This window comes from Schistocerca americana, chromosome 7, assembly GCF_021461395.2.
Source record: "Schistocerca americana isolate TAMUIC-IGC-003095 chromosome 7, iqSchAmer2.1, whole genome shotgun sequence".
In the NCBI taxonomy this organism is placed as follows: domain Eukaryota; kingdom Metazoa; phylum Arthropoda; class Insecta; order Orthoptera; family Acrididae; genus Schistocerca; species Schistocerca americana.
Window position 1 is genome coordinate 637,568,723 of NC_060125.1, and position 14,613 is coordinate 637,583,335.

Here is a 14,613-nt window from a genome sequence, read left to right on the forward strand (position 1 = left end):
GAATTCGTCAATGTTTGGGAGTGAGGGATGCAGTAAAGAAGGATTAGTGGATCGGAAATGTGATTGTCGTATCCCAAAAGAAAATCCTGTCGTTTCCATAGAAACGTTACTCGATTTAGAAGGAAATGTCTTAGAACAAATAGTAATTCATAGCGATGCAATTTCCGTGTGAATTCGTCAATGTGTGGGAGTGAGGGATGCAGTAAAGAGGGATTAGTGGATCGGAAATGAGATTGTCGTATCCCAAAAGAAAATCCTGTCGTTTCCGTAGAAACGTTACTCGATTTAGAAGGAGAAGTCATAGAACCCATAGAAATTAATAGCGACGCAATTTCTGTGTGAATTCGTCAATGTTTGGGAGTGAGGGATGCAGTAAAGAAGGATTAGTGGATCGGAAATGTGATTGTCGTATCCCAAAAGAAAATCCTGTCGTTTCCATAGAAACGTTACTCGATTTAGAAGGAAATGTCTTCTAACACATAGTACTCGTATTTCATAGCGATGCAATTTCCGTGTGAATTCGTCAATGTGTGGGAGTGAGGGATGCAGTAAAGAAGGATTAGTGGATTGGAAATGAGATTGTCGTATCCCAAAAGAAAATCCTGTCGTTTCCATAGAAACGTTACTCGATTTAGAAGGAGAAGTCATAGAACCCATAGAAATTCATAGCGACGCAATTTCCGTCTGAATTCGCCAAAGTTTGGGAGAGAGGGATGCAGTAAAGAAGGATTAGTGGATCGGAAATGTGATTGTCGTATCCCAAAAGAAAATCCTGTCGTTTCCATAGAATCGTTACTCGATTTAGAAAGAAATGTCTTAGAACACATAGTACTCGTATTTCATAGCGACGCAATTTCCGTGTGAATTCGTCAATGTGTGGGAATGAGGGATGCAGTAAAGAAGGATTAGTGGATCGGAAATGAGATTGTCGTATCCCAAAAGAAAATCCTGTCGTTTCCATAGAAACGTTACTCGATTTAGAAGGAAATGTCTTAGAACACATAGTATTTCATAGCGACGCAATTTCCGTGTGAATTCGTCAATGTTTGGGAGTGAGGGATGCAGTAAAGAAGGATTAGTGGATCGGAAATGTGATTGTCGTATCCCAAAAGAAAATCCTGTCGTTTCCATAGAAACGTTACTCGATTTAGAAGGAAATGTCTTAGAACACATAGTATTTCATAGCGACGCAATTTCCGTGTGAATTCGTCAATGTTTGGGAGTGAGGGATGCAGTAAAGAAGGATTAGTGGATCGGAAATGTGATTGTCGTATCCCAAAAGAAAATCCTGTCGTTTCCATAGAAACGTTACTCGATTTAGAAGGATATGTCTTAGAACACATAGTACTCGTATTTCATAGCGACGCAGTTTCCGTGTGAATTCGTCAATGTGTGGGAGTGAGGGATGCAGTAAAGAAGGATTAGTGGATCGGAAATGAGCTTGTCGTATCCCAAAAGAAAATCCTGTCGTTTCCATAGAACCGCTACTCGATTTAGAAGGAAATGTCCTAGAACACATAGTATTTCATAGCGGCGCAATTTCCGTGTGAAAAGCGTCAATGTTTGGGAGTGAGGGATGCAGTAAAGAAGGATTAGTGGATCGGAAATGTGATTGTCGTATCCCAAAAGAAAATCTTGTCGTTTCCATAGAAACGTTACTCGATTTAGAAGGAAATGTCTTAGTACACATAGTACTCGTATTTCATAGCGACGCAATTTCCGTGTGAATTCGTCAATGTGTGGGAGTGAGGGATGGTGTAAAGAAGGATTAGTGGAATGGAAATGTGATTGTCGTATCCCAAAAGAAAATCCTGTCGTTTCCATAGAAACGTTACTCGATTTAGAAGGAAATGTCTTAGAACACATTGTACTCGTATTTAATAGCGACGCAATTTCCGTGTGAATTCGTCAATGTGAGGGAGTAAGGGATGCAGTAAAGAAGGATTAGTGGATCGGAAATGAGATTGTCGTATCCCAAAAGAAAATCCTGTCGTTTCCATAGAAACGTTACTCGATTGAGAAGGAAATGTCTTAGAAGACATAGTATTTCATAGCGTTGCAATTTCCGTGTGGATTCGTCAATGTGTGGGAGTGAGGGATGCAGTAAAGAAGGATTAGTGGATCTGAAATGAGATTGTCGTATCTCAAAAGAAAATCCTGTCGTTTCCATGGAAACGTTACCCGATTTAGAAGGAAATGTCTTAGAACACATAGTATTTCATAGCGACGCAATTTCCGTGTGAATTCGTCAATGTTTGGGAGTGAGGGATGCAGTAAAGAAGGATTAGTGGATCGGAAATGAGATTGTCGTATCCCAAAAAAAAGTCTTGTCGTTTCCATAGAAACGTTACTTGATTTAGAAGGAGAAGTCATAGAACCCATAGTAATTCATAGCGACGCATTTTCCGTGTGAATTCGTCAATGTGTGGGAGTGAGGGATACAGTAAAGAAGGATTAGTGGATCGCAAATGTGATTGCCGTATCCCAAAAGAAAATCCTGTCGTTTCCATAGAAACGTTACTCGATTTAGAAGGGAATGTCTTAGAACACATAGGACTCGTATTTCATAGCAACGCAATTTCCGTGTGAATTCGTCAATGTGTGGGAGTGAGGGATGCAGTAAAGAAGGATTAGTGGATCGGAAATGAGATTGTCGTATCCCAAATGAAAATCCTGTCGTTTCCATAGAAACGTTACTCGATTTAGAAGGAAATGTCTTAGACAACACAGTACTCGTATTTCATAGCGACGGAATTTCCGTGTGAATTCGTCAATGTTTGGGAGTGAGGGATGCAGTAAAGAAGGATTAGTGGATCGGAAATGTGATTGTCGTATCCCAAGAGAAAACCCTGTCGATTCCTTAGAAACGTTACTCGATTTAGAAGGAGAAATCATAGAACCCATAGTAACTCATAGCGACGCAAATTCCGTGTGAATTCGTGAATGTTTGGGAGTGATTGATGCAGTAAAGAAGGATTAGTGGATCGGAAATGTGATTGTCGTATCCCAAAAGAAAATCCTGTCGTTTCCATAGAAACGTTACTCGATTTAGAAGGAAATGTCTTAGTACACATAGTACTCGTATTTCATAGCGACGCAGTTTCCGTGTGAATTCGTCAATGTGTGGGAGTGAGGGATGCAGTAAAGAAGGATTAGTGGATCGGAAATGAGCTTGTCGTATCCCAAAAGAAAATCCTGTCGTTTCCATAGAACCGCTACTCGATTTAGAAGGAAATGTCCTACAACACATAGTATTTCATAGCGGCGCAATTTCCGTGTGAATTCGTCAATGTTTGTGAGTGAGGGATGCAGTAAAGAAGGATTAGTGGATCGGAAATGTGATTGTCGTATCCCAAAAGAAAATCTTGTCGTTTCCATAGAAACGTTACTCGATTTAGAAGGAAATGTCTTAGAACACATAGTACTCGTATTTCATAGCGACGCAATTTCCGTGTGAATTCGTCAATGTGTGGGAGTGAGGGATGGTGTAATGAAGGATTAGTGGAATGGAAATGTGATTGTCGTATCCCAAAAGAAAATCCTGTCGTTTCCATAGAAACGTTACTCGATTTAGAAGGAAATGTCTTAGAACACATTGTACTCGTATTTCATAGCGACGCAATTTCCGTGTGAATTCGTCAATGTGAGGGAGTAAGGGATGCAGTAAAGAAGGATTAGTGGATCGGAAATGAGATTGTCGTATCCCAAAAGAAAATCCTGTCGTTTCCATAGAAACGTTACTCGATTGAGAAGGAAATGTCTTAGAAGACATAGTATTTCATAGCGATGCAATTTCCGTGTGGATTCGTCAATGTGTGGGAGTGAGGGATGCAGTAAAGAAGGATTAGTGGATCTGAAATGAGATTGTCGTATCTCAAAAGAAAATCCTGTCGTTTCCATAGAAACGTTACCCGATTTAGAAGGAAATGTCTTAGAACACATAGTATTTCATAGCGACGCAATTTCCGTGTGAATTCGTCAATGTTTGGGAGTGAGGGATGCAGTAAAGAAGGATTAGTGGATCGGAAATGAGATTGTCGTATCCCAAAAAAAAGTCTTGTCGTTTCCATAGAAACGTTACTTGATTTAGAAGGAGAAGTCATAGAACCCATAGTAATTCATAGCGACGCATTTTCCGTGTGAATTCGTCAATGTGTGGGAGTGAGGGATGCAGTAAAGAAGGATTAGTGGATCGGAAATGTGATTGCCGTATCCCAAAAGAAAATCCTGTCGTTTCCATAGAACGTTACTCGATTTAGAAGGGAATGTCTTAGAACACATAGTACTCGTATTTCATAGCAACGCAATTTCCGTGTGAATTCGTCAGTGTGTGGGAGTGAGGGATGCAGTAAAGAAGGATTAGTGGATCGGAAATGAGATCGTCGTATCCCAAATGAAAATCCTGTCGTTTCCATAGAAACGTTACTCGATTTAGAAGGAAATGTCTTAGACAACACAGTACTCGTATTTCATAGCGACGGAATTTCCGTGTGAATTCGTCAATGTTTGGGAGTGAGGGATGCAGTAAAGAAGGATTAGTGGATCGGAAATGTGATTGTCGTATCCCAAAAGAAAACCCTGTCGATTCCTTAGAAACGTTACTAGATTTAGAAGGAGAAATCATAGAACCCATAGTAACACATAGCGACGCAAATTCCGTGTGAATTCGTGAATGTTTGGGAGTGATGGATGCAGTAAAGAAGGATTAGTGGATCGGAAATGTGATTGTCGTATCCCAAAAGAAAATCCTGTCGTTTCCATAGAAACGTTACTCGATTTAGAAGGAAATGTCTTAGAACACGTAGTACTCGTATTTCATAGCGACGCAATTTCCGTGTGAATTCGTCAATTTGTGGGAGTGAGGGATGCAGTAAAGAAGGATTAGTGGATCGGAAATGTGATTGTCGTATCCCAAGAGAAAATCCTGTCGTTTCCATAGAAACATTACTCTATTTAGAAGGAAATGTCTTAGAACACATAGTACTCGTATTTCATGGCGACGCAATTTCCGTGTGAATTCGTCAATGTGTGGGAGTGAGGGATGCAGTAAAGAAGGATTAGTGGATCGGAAATGTGATTGTCGTATGCCAAAAGAAAATCCTGTCGTTTCCATAGAAACGTTACTCGATTTAGAAGGAAATGTCTTAGAACACATAGTACTCGTATTTCATAGCGACGCAATATCCGTGTGAATTCGTCAATGTGTGGGAGAAAGGGATGCAGTAAAGAAGGATTAGTGGATCGGAAATGAGATTGTCGTATCCCAAAAGAAAATCCTGTCGTTTCCATAGAAACGTTACTCGATTTAGAAGGAAATGTCTTAGAACACATAGTATTTCATAGCGACGCAATTTCCGTGTGAATTCGTCAATGTTTGGGAGTGAGGGATGCAGTAAAGAAGGATTAGTGGATCGGAAATGAGATTGTCGTATCCTAAAAGAAAATCCTGTCGTTTCCATAGAAACGTTACTCCATTTAGAAGGAAATGTCTTAGAACACATAGTAATTCATAGCGACGCAATTTCCGTGTGAATTCGTCAATGTTTGGGAGTGAGGGTTGCAGTAAAGAAGGATTAGTGGATGGGAAATGTGATTGTCGTATCCCAAAAGAAAATCCTGTCGTTTCCATAGAAACGTTACTCGATTTAGAGGGAATTGTCTTAGAACACATAGTACTCGTATTTCATAGCGACGCAATTTCCGTGTGAATTCGTCAATGTGCGGGAGTGAGGGATGCAGTAAAGAAGGATTAGTGGATCGGAAATGAGATTGTCGTATCCCAAAAGAAAATCCTGTCGTTTCCATAGAAACGTTACTCGATTTAGAAGGAAATGTCTTAGAACACATAGTCCTCGTATTTCATAGCGACGCAATTTCCGTGTGAATTCGTCAATGTGTGGGAGTGAGGGATGCAGTAAAGAAGGATTAGTGGATCGGAAATGAGATTGTCGTATCCCAAAAGAAAATCCTGTCGCTTCCATACAAACGTTACTCGATTTAGAAGGAAATGTCTTAGAACACATAGTATTTCACAGCGACGCAATTTCCGTGTGAATTCGTCAATGTGTGGGAGTGAGGGATGCAGTAAAGAAGGATTAGTGGATCGGAAATGAGATTGCCGTATCCCAAAAGAAAATCCTGTCGTTTCCAAAGAAACGTTACTCGATTTAGAAGGAAATGTCTTAGAACACATAGTATTTCATAGCGACGCAATTTCCATGTGAATTCGTCAATGTTTGGGAGTGAGGGTTGCAGTAAAGAAGGATTAGTGGATCGGAAATGTGATTGTCGTATCCCAAAAGAAAATCCTGTCGTTTCCATAGAAACGTTACTCTATTTAGAAGGAAATGTCTTAGAACAAATAGTAATTCATAGCGATGCAATTTCCGTGTGAATTCGTCAATGTGTGGGAGTGAGGGATGCAGTAAAGAGGGATTAGTCGATTGGAAATGAGATTGTCGTATCCCAAAAGAAAATCCTGTCGTTTCCATAGAAACGTTACTCGATTTAGAAGGAGAAGTCATAGAACCCATAGAAATTCATAGCGACGCAATTTCCGTCTGAATTCGTCAATGTTTGGGAGAGAGGGATGCAGTAAAGAAGGATTAGTGGATCGGAAATGTGATTGTCGTATCCCAAAAGAAAATCCTGTCGTTTCCATAGAAACGTTACTCGATTTAGAAAGAAATGTCTTAGAACACATAGTACTCGTATTTCATAGCGACGCAATTTCCGTGTGAATTCGTCAATGTGTGGGAGTGAGGGATGCAGTAAAGAAGGATTAGTGGATCGGAAATGAGATTGTCGTATCCCAAAAGAAAATCCTGTCGTTTCCATAGAAACGTTACTCGATTTAGAAGGAAATGTCTTAGAACACATAGTATTTCATAGCGACGCAATTTCCGTGTGAATTCGTCAATGTTTGGGAGTGAGGGATGCAGTAAAGAAGGATTAGTGGATCGGAAATGTGATTGTCGTATCCCAAAAGAAAATCCTGTCGTGTCCATAGAAACATTACTCGATTTAGAAGGAAATGTCTTAGAACACATAGTATTTCATAGCGACGCAATTTCCGTGTGAATTCGTCAATGTTTGGGAGTGAGGGATGCAGTAAAGAAGGATTAGTGGATCGGAAATGTGATTGTCGTATCCCAAAAGAAAATCCTGTCGTTTCCATAGAAACGTTACTCGATTTAGAAGGAAATGTCTTAGAACACATAGTACTCGTATTTCATAGCGACGCAGTTTCCGTGTCAATTCGTCAATGTGTGGGAGTGAGGGATGCAGTAAAGAAGGATTAGTGGATCGGAAATGAGCTTGTCGTATCCCAAAAGAAAATCCTGTTGTTTCCATAGAAACGCTACTCGATTTAGAAGGAAATGTCCTAGAACACATAGTATTTCATAGCGGCGCAATTTCCGTGTGAATTCGTCAATGTTTGGGAGTGAGGGATGCAGTAAAGAAGGATTAGAGGATCGGAAATGTGATTGTCGTATCCCAAAACAAAATCTTGTCGTTTCCATAGAAACGTTACTCGATTTAGAAGGAAATGTCTTAGAACACATAGTACTCGTATTTCATAGCGACGCAATTTCCGTGTGAATTCGTCAATGTGTGGGAGTGAGGGATGGTGTAAAGAAGGATTAGTGGAATGGAAATGTGATTGTCGTATCCCAAAAGAAAATCCTGTCGTTTCCATAGAAATGTTACTCGATTTAGAAGGAAATGTCTTAGAACACATTGTACTCGTATTTCATAGCGACGCAATTTCCGTGTGAATTCGTCAATGTGAGGGAGTAAGGGATGCAGTAAAGAAGGATTAGTGGATCGGAAATGAGATTGTCGTATCCCAAAAGAAAATCCTGTCGTTTCCATAGAAACGTTACTCCATTGAGAAGGAAATGTCTTAGAAGACATAGTATTTCATAGCGATGCAATTTCCGTGTGGATTCGTCAATGTGTGGGAGTGAGGGATGCAGTAAAGAAGGCTTAGTGGATCTGAAATGAGATTGTCGTATCTCAAAAGAAAATCCTGTCGTTTCCATAGAAACGTTACTCGATTTAGAAGGAAATGTCTTAGAACACATAGTATTTCATAGCGAAGCAATTTCCGTGTGAATTCGTCAATGTTTGGGAGTGAGGGATGCAGTAAAGAAGGATTAGTGGATCGGAAATGAGATTGTCGTATCCCAAAAAAAAGTCTTGTCGTTTCCATAGAAACGTTACTTGATTTAGAACGAGAAGTCATAGAACCCATAGTAATTCATAGCGACGCATTTTCCGTGTGAATTCGTCAATGTGTGGGAGTGAGGGATGCAGTAAAGAAGGATTAGTGGATCGGAAATGTGATTGCCGTATCCCAAAAGAAAATCCTGTCGTTTCCTTAGAAACGTTACTCGATTTAGAAGGGAATGTCTTAGAACACATAGTACTCGTATTTCATAGCAACGCAATTTCCGTGTGAATTCGTCAATGTGTGGGAGTGAGGGATACAGTAAAGAAGGATTAGTGGATCGGAAATGAGATTGTCGTATCCCAAATGAAAATCCTGTCGTTTCCATAGAAACGTTACTCGATTTAGAAGGAAATGTCTTAGACAACACAGTACTCGTATTTCATAGCGACGGAATTTCCGTGTGAATTCGTCAATGTTTGGGAGTGAGGGATGCAGTAAAGAAGGATTAGTGAATCGGAAATGTGATTGTCGTATCCCAAAAGAAAATCCTGTCGTTTCCATAGAAACGTTACTCGATTTAGATGGCATTGTCTTAGAACACACACTACTCGTATTTCATAGCGACGGAATTTCCGTGTGAATTCGTCAATGTTTGGGAGTGAGGGATGCAGTAAAGAAGGATTAGTGGATCGGAAATGTGATTGTCGTATCCCAAAAGAAAATCCTGTCGTTTCCATGGAAACGTTACTTGATTTAGAAGGAAATGTCTTAGAACACATAGTACTCGTATTTCATAGCGACGCAATTTCCGTGTGAATTCGTCAATGTGTGGGAGTGAGGGATGCAGTAAAGAAGGATTAGTGGATCGGAAACGAGATTGTCGTATCCCAAAAGAAAACCCTGTCGATTCCTTAGAAACGTTACTCGATTTAGAAGGAGAAATCATAGAACCCATAGTAATTCATAGCGACGCAAATTCCGTGTGAATTCGTGAATGTTTGGGAGTGATGGATGCAGTAAAGAAGGATTAGTGGATCGGAAACGTGATTGTCGTATCCCAAAAGAAAATCCGGTCGTTTCCATAGAAACGTTACTCGATTTAGAAGGAAATGTCTTAGAACACATAGTACTCGTATTTCATAGCGACGCAATTTCCGTGTGAATTCGTCAATTTGTGGGAGTGAGGGATGCAGTAAAGAAGGATTAGTGGATCGGAAATGTGATTGTCGTATCCCAAGAGAAAATCCTGTCGTTTCCATAGAAACGTTACTCTATTTAGAAGGAAATGTCTTAGAACACATAGTACTCGTATTTCATGGGGACGCAATTTCCGTGTGAATTCGTCAAAGTGTGGGAGTGAGGGATGCAGTAAAGAAGGATTAGTGGATCGGAAATGAGATTGTCGTATCCCAAAAGAAAATCCTGTCGTTTCCATAGAAACGTTACTCGATTTAGAAGGAAATGTCTTAGAACACATAGTATTTCATAGCGACGCAATTTCCGTGTGAATTCGTCATTGTTTGGGAGTGAGGGATGCAGTAAAGAAGGATTAGTGGATCGGAAATGAGATTGTCGTATCCCAAAAAAAAAGTCCTGTCGTTTCCATAGAAACGTTACTTGATTTAGAAGGAGAAGTCATAGAACCCATAGTAATTCATAGCGACGCAATATCCGTGTCAATTCGTCAATGTGTGGGAGTGAGGGATGCAGTAAAGAAGGATTAGTGGATCGGAAATGTGATTGTCGTATCCCAAAAGAAAATCCTGTCGTTTCCATAGAAACGTTACTCGATTTAGAAGGAAATGTCTTAGAACACATAGTACTCGTATTTCATAGCGACGCAATTTCCGTGTGAATTCGTCAATGTGTGGGAGTGAGGGATGCAGTAAAGAAGGATTAGTGGATCGGAAATGAGATTGTCGTATCCCAAAAGAAAATCCTGTCGTTTCCATAGAAACGTTACTCGATTTAGAAGGAAATGTCTTAGAACACATAGTACTCGTATTTCACAGCGACGCAATTTCCGTGTGAATTCGTCATTGTGTGGGAATGAGGGATGCAGTAAAGAAGGATTAGTGGATCGGAAATGTGATTGTCGTTTCCCAAAAGAAAATTCTGTCGTTTCCATAGGTACGTTACTCGATTTAGAAAGAAATGTCGTAGAACACATAGTATTTCATAGCGACGCAATTTCCGTGTGAATTCGTCAATGATTTGGAGTGAGGGATGCAGTAAAGAAGGATTAGTGGATCGGAAATGAGATTGTCGTATCCCAAAAAAAAGTCCTGTCGTTTCCATAGAAACGTTACTTGATTTAGAAGGAGAAGTCATAGAACCCATAGTAATTCATAGCGACGCAATTTCCGTGTGAATTCGTGAATGTGTGGGAGTGAGGGATGCAGTAAAGAAGGGTTAGTGGATCGGAAATGTGATTGTCGTATTACAAAAGAAAATCCTGTCGTTTCCATAGAAACGTTACTCGATTTAGAAGGAAATATCTTAGAACACATAGTACTCGTGTTTCATAGCGACGCAATTTCCGGATGAATTCGTCAATGTGTGGGAGTGGGGGATGCAGTAAAGAAGGATTAGTGGATCGGAAATGAGATTGTCGTATCCCAAAAAAAAGTCCTATCGTTTCCATAGAAACGTTACTTGATTTAGAAGGGGAAGTCATAGAACCCGTAGTAATTCATAGCGACGCAATTTCCGTGTGAATTCGTCAATGTGTGGGAGTGAGGGATGCAGTAAAGAGGGATTAGTGGATCGGAAATGAGATTGTCGTATCCCAAAAGAAAATCCTGTCGTTTCCATAGAAACGTTACTCGATTTAGAAGGAAATGTCTTAGAACACATAGTACTCGTATTTCATAGCGGCGCAATTTCCGTGTGAATTCGTCAATGTTTGGGAGTGAGGGATGCTGTAAAGAAGGATTAGTGGATCGGAAATGAGATTGTCGTATCCCAAAAAAAAGTCCTGTCGTTTCCATAGAAACATTACTTGATTTAGAAGGAGAAGTCATAGAACCCATAGTAATTCATAGCGACGCAATTTCCGTCTAAATTCGTGAATGTGTGGGAGTGAGGGATGCATTAAAGAAGGGTTAGTGGATCGGAAATGAGATTGTCGTATCCCAAAAGAAACTCCTGTCGTTTCCATAGAAACGTTACTCGATTTAGAAGGAAATGTCTTAGAACACATAGTACTCGTATTTCATAGCGACGCAATTTCCGTGTGAATTCGTCAATGTTTGGGAGTGAGGGATGCAGTAAAGAAGGATTAGTGGATCGGAAATGAGATTGTCGTATCCCAAAAGAAAATCCTGTCCTTTCCATAGAAACGTTACTCGATTTAGAAGGAAATGTCTTAGAACACATAGTACTCGTATTTCACAGCGACGCAATTTCCGTGTGAATTCGTCAATGTGTGGGCGTGAGGGATGCAGTAAAGAAGGATTAGTGGATCGGAATTGTGATTGTCGTATCCCAAAAGAAAATCCTGTCGTTTCCATAGAAACGTTACTTGATTTAGAAGGAGAAGCCATAGAACCCATAGTAATTCATACCGACGCAATTTCCGTGTGAATTCGTGAATGTGTGGGAGTGAGGGATGCAGTAAAGATGGGTTAGTGGATCGGAAATGAGATTGTTGTATCCCACAAGAAAATCCTGTCGTTTCCATAGAAACGTTACTTGATTTAGAAGGAGAAGTCATAGAACCCATAGTAATTCATAGCGACGCAATTTCCGTGTGAATTCGTCAATGTGTGAGAGTGGGGAATGCAGTAAAGAAGGATTAGTGGTTCGGAAATGAGATTGTCGTATCCCAAAAGAAAATCCTGTCGTTTCCATAGAAACGTTACTCGATTTAGAAAGAAATGTCTTAGAACACGTAGTACTCGTATTTCATAGCGACGCAATTTCCGTGTGAATTCGTCAATGTGTGGGAGTGAGGGATGCAGTAAAGAAGGATTAGTGGATCGGAAATGTGATTGTCGTTCCCCAAAAGAAAATTCTGTTGTTTCCATAGAAACGTTACCCGATTTAGAAAGAAATGTCGTAGAACACATAGTATTTCATAGCGACGCAATTTCCGCGTGAATTCGTCAATGTTTGGGAGTGAGGGATGCAGTAAAGAAGGATTAGTGGATCGGAAATGAGATTGTCGTATCCCAAAAAAAAGTCCTGTCCTTTCCATAGAAACGTTACTTGATTTAGAAGGAGAAGTCATAGAACCCATAGTAATTCATAGCGACGCAATTTCCGTGTGAATTCGTGAATGTGTGGGAGTGAGGGATGCAGTAAAGAAGGGTTAGTGGATCGGAAATGTGATTGTCGTATCCCAAAAGAAAATCCTGCCGTTTCCATAGAAACGTTACTCGATTTAGACGGAAATGTCTTAGAACATATAGTATTCGTATATCATAGCGACGCAATTTCCGTGTGAATTCGTCAATGTGTGGGAGTGAGGGATGCAGTAAAGAAGGATTAGTGGATCGGAAATGAGATTGTCGTATCCCAAAAAAAAGTCCTGTCGTTTCCATAGAAACGTTACTTGATTTAGAAGGAGAAGTCATAGAACCCATAGTAATTCATAGCGACGCAATTTCCGTGTGAATTCGTCAATGTGTGGGAGTGAGGGATGCAGTAAAGAAGGATTAGTGGATCGGAAATGAGATTGTCGTATCCCAAAAGAAAATCCTGTCGTTTCCATAGAAACGTTACTCGATTTAGAAGGAAATGTCTTAGAACACATAGTACTCGTATTTCATAGCGACGCAATTTCCGTGTGAATTCGTCAATGTTTGGGAGTGAGGGATGCTGTAAAGAAGGATTAGTGGATCGGAAATGAGATTGTCGTATCCCAAAAAAAAGTCCTGTCGTTTCCATAGAAACGTTACTTGATTTAGAAGAAGAAGTCATAGAACCCATAGTAATTCATAGCGACGCAATTTCCGAGTGAATTCGTGAATGTGTGGGAGTGAGGGATGCAGTAAATAAGGGTTAGTGGATCGGAAATGAGATTGTCGTATCCCAAAAGAAAATGCTGTCGTTTCCATAGAAACGTTACTCGATTTAGAAGGAAATGTCTTAGAACACATAGTACTCGTATTTCATAGCGACGCAATTACCCTGTGAATTCGTCAATGTGTGGGAGTGAGGGATGCAGTAAAGAAGGATTAGTGGATCGGAAATGAGATTGTCGTATCCCAAAAAAAAGTCCTGTCGTTTCCATAGAAACGTTACTTGATTTAGAAGGAGAAGTCATAGAACCCATAGTTATTCATAGCGACGCAATTTCCGTGTGAATTCGTCAATGTGTGGGAGCGAGGGATGCAGTAAAGAAGGATTAGTGGATCGGAAATGAGATTGTCGTATTCCAAAAGAAAAGCCTGTCGTTTCCATAGAAATGTTACTCGATTTAGAAGGAAATGTCTTAGAACACATAGTGCTCGTATTTCATAGCGACGCAATTTCCGTGTGAATTCGTCAATGTGTGGGAGTGAGGGATGCAGTAAAGAAGGATTAGTGGATCGGAAATGTGATTGTCGTATCCCAAAAGAAAATTCTGTCGTTTCCATAGAAACGTTACTCGATTTAGAAAGAAATGTCGTAGAACACATAGTATTTCATAGCGACGCAATTTCCGTGTGAATTCGTCAATGTTTGGGAGTGAGGGATGCTGTAAAGAAGGATTAGTGGATCGGAAATGAGATTGTCGTATCCCAAAAGAAAATCCTGTCGTTTCCATAGAAACGTTACTCGATTTAGAAGGAAATGTCTTAGAACACATAGTACTCGTATTTCTAGCGACGCAATTTACGTGTGAATTCGTCAATGTGTGGGAGTGAGGGATGCAGTAAAGAAGGGTTAGTGGATCGGAAATGTGATTGTCGTATCCCAAAAGCAAATCCTGTCGTTTCTATAGAAACGTTACTCGATTTAGAAGGAAATGTCTTAGAACACATAGTACTCGTATTTCATAGCGACGCAATTTCCGTGTGAATTCGTCAATGTGTGGGAGTGAGGGATGCTGTAAAGAAGGATTAGTGGATCGGAAATGAGATTGTCGTATCCCAAAAAAAAGTCCTGTCGTTTCCATAGAAACGTTACTTGATTTAGAAGGAGAAGTCATAGAACCCATAGTAATTCATAGCGACGCAATTTCCGTGTGAATTCGTCAATTTGTGGGAGTGAGGAATGCAGTAAAGAAGGATTAGTGGATCGGAAATGAGATTGTCGTATTCCAATTGAAAATCCTGTCGTTTCCATAGAAACGTTACTCGATTTAGAAGGAAATGTCGTAGAACACATAGTATTTCATAGCGACGCAATTTCCGTGTGAATTCGTCAATGTTTGGGAGTGAGGGATGCAGTAAAGAAGGATTAGTGGATCGGAAATGAGATTGTCGTATCCCAAAAGAAAATCCTGTCGT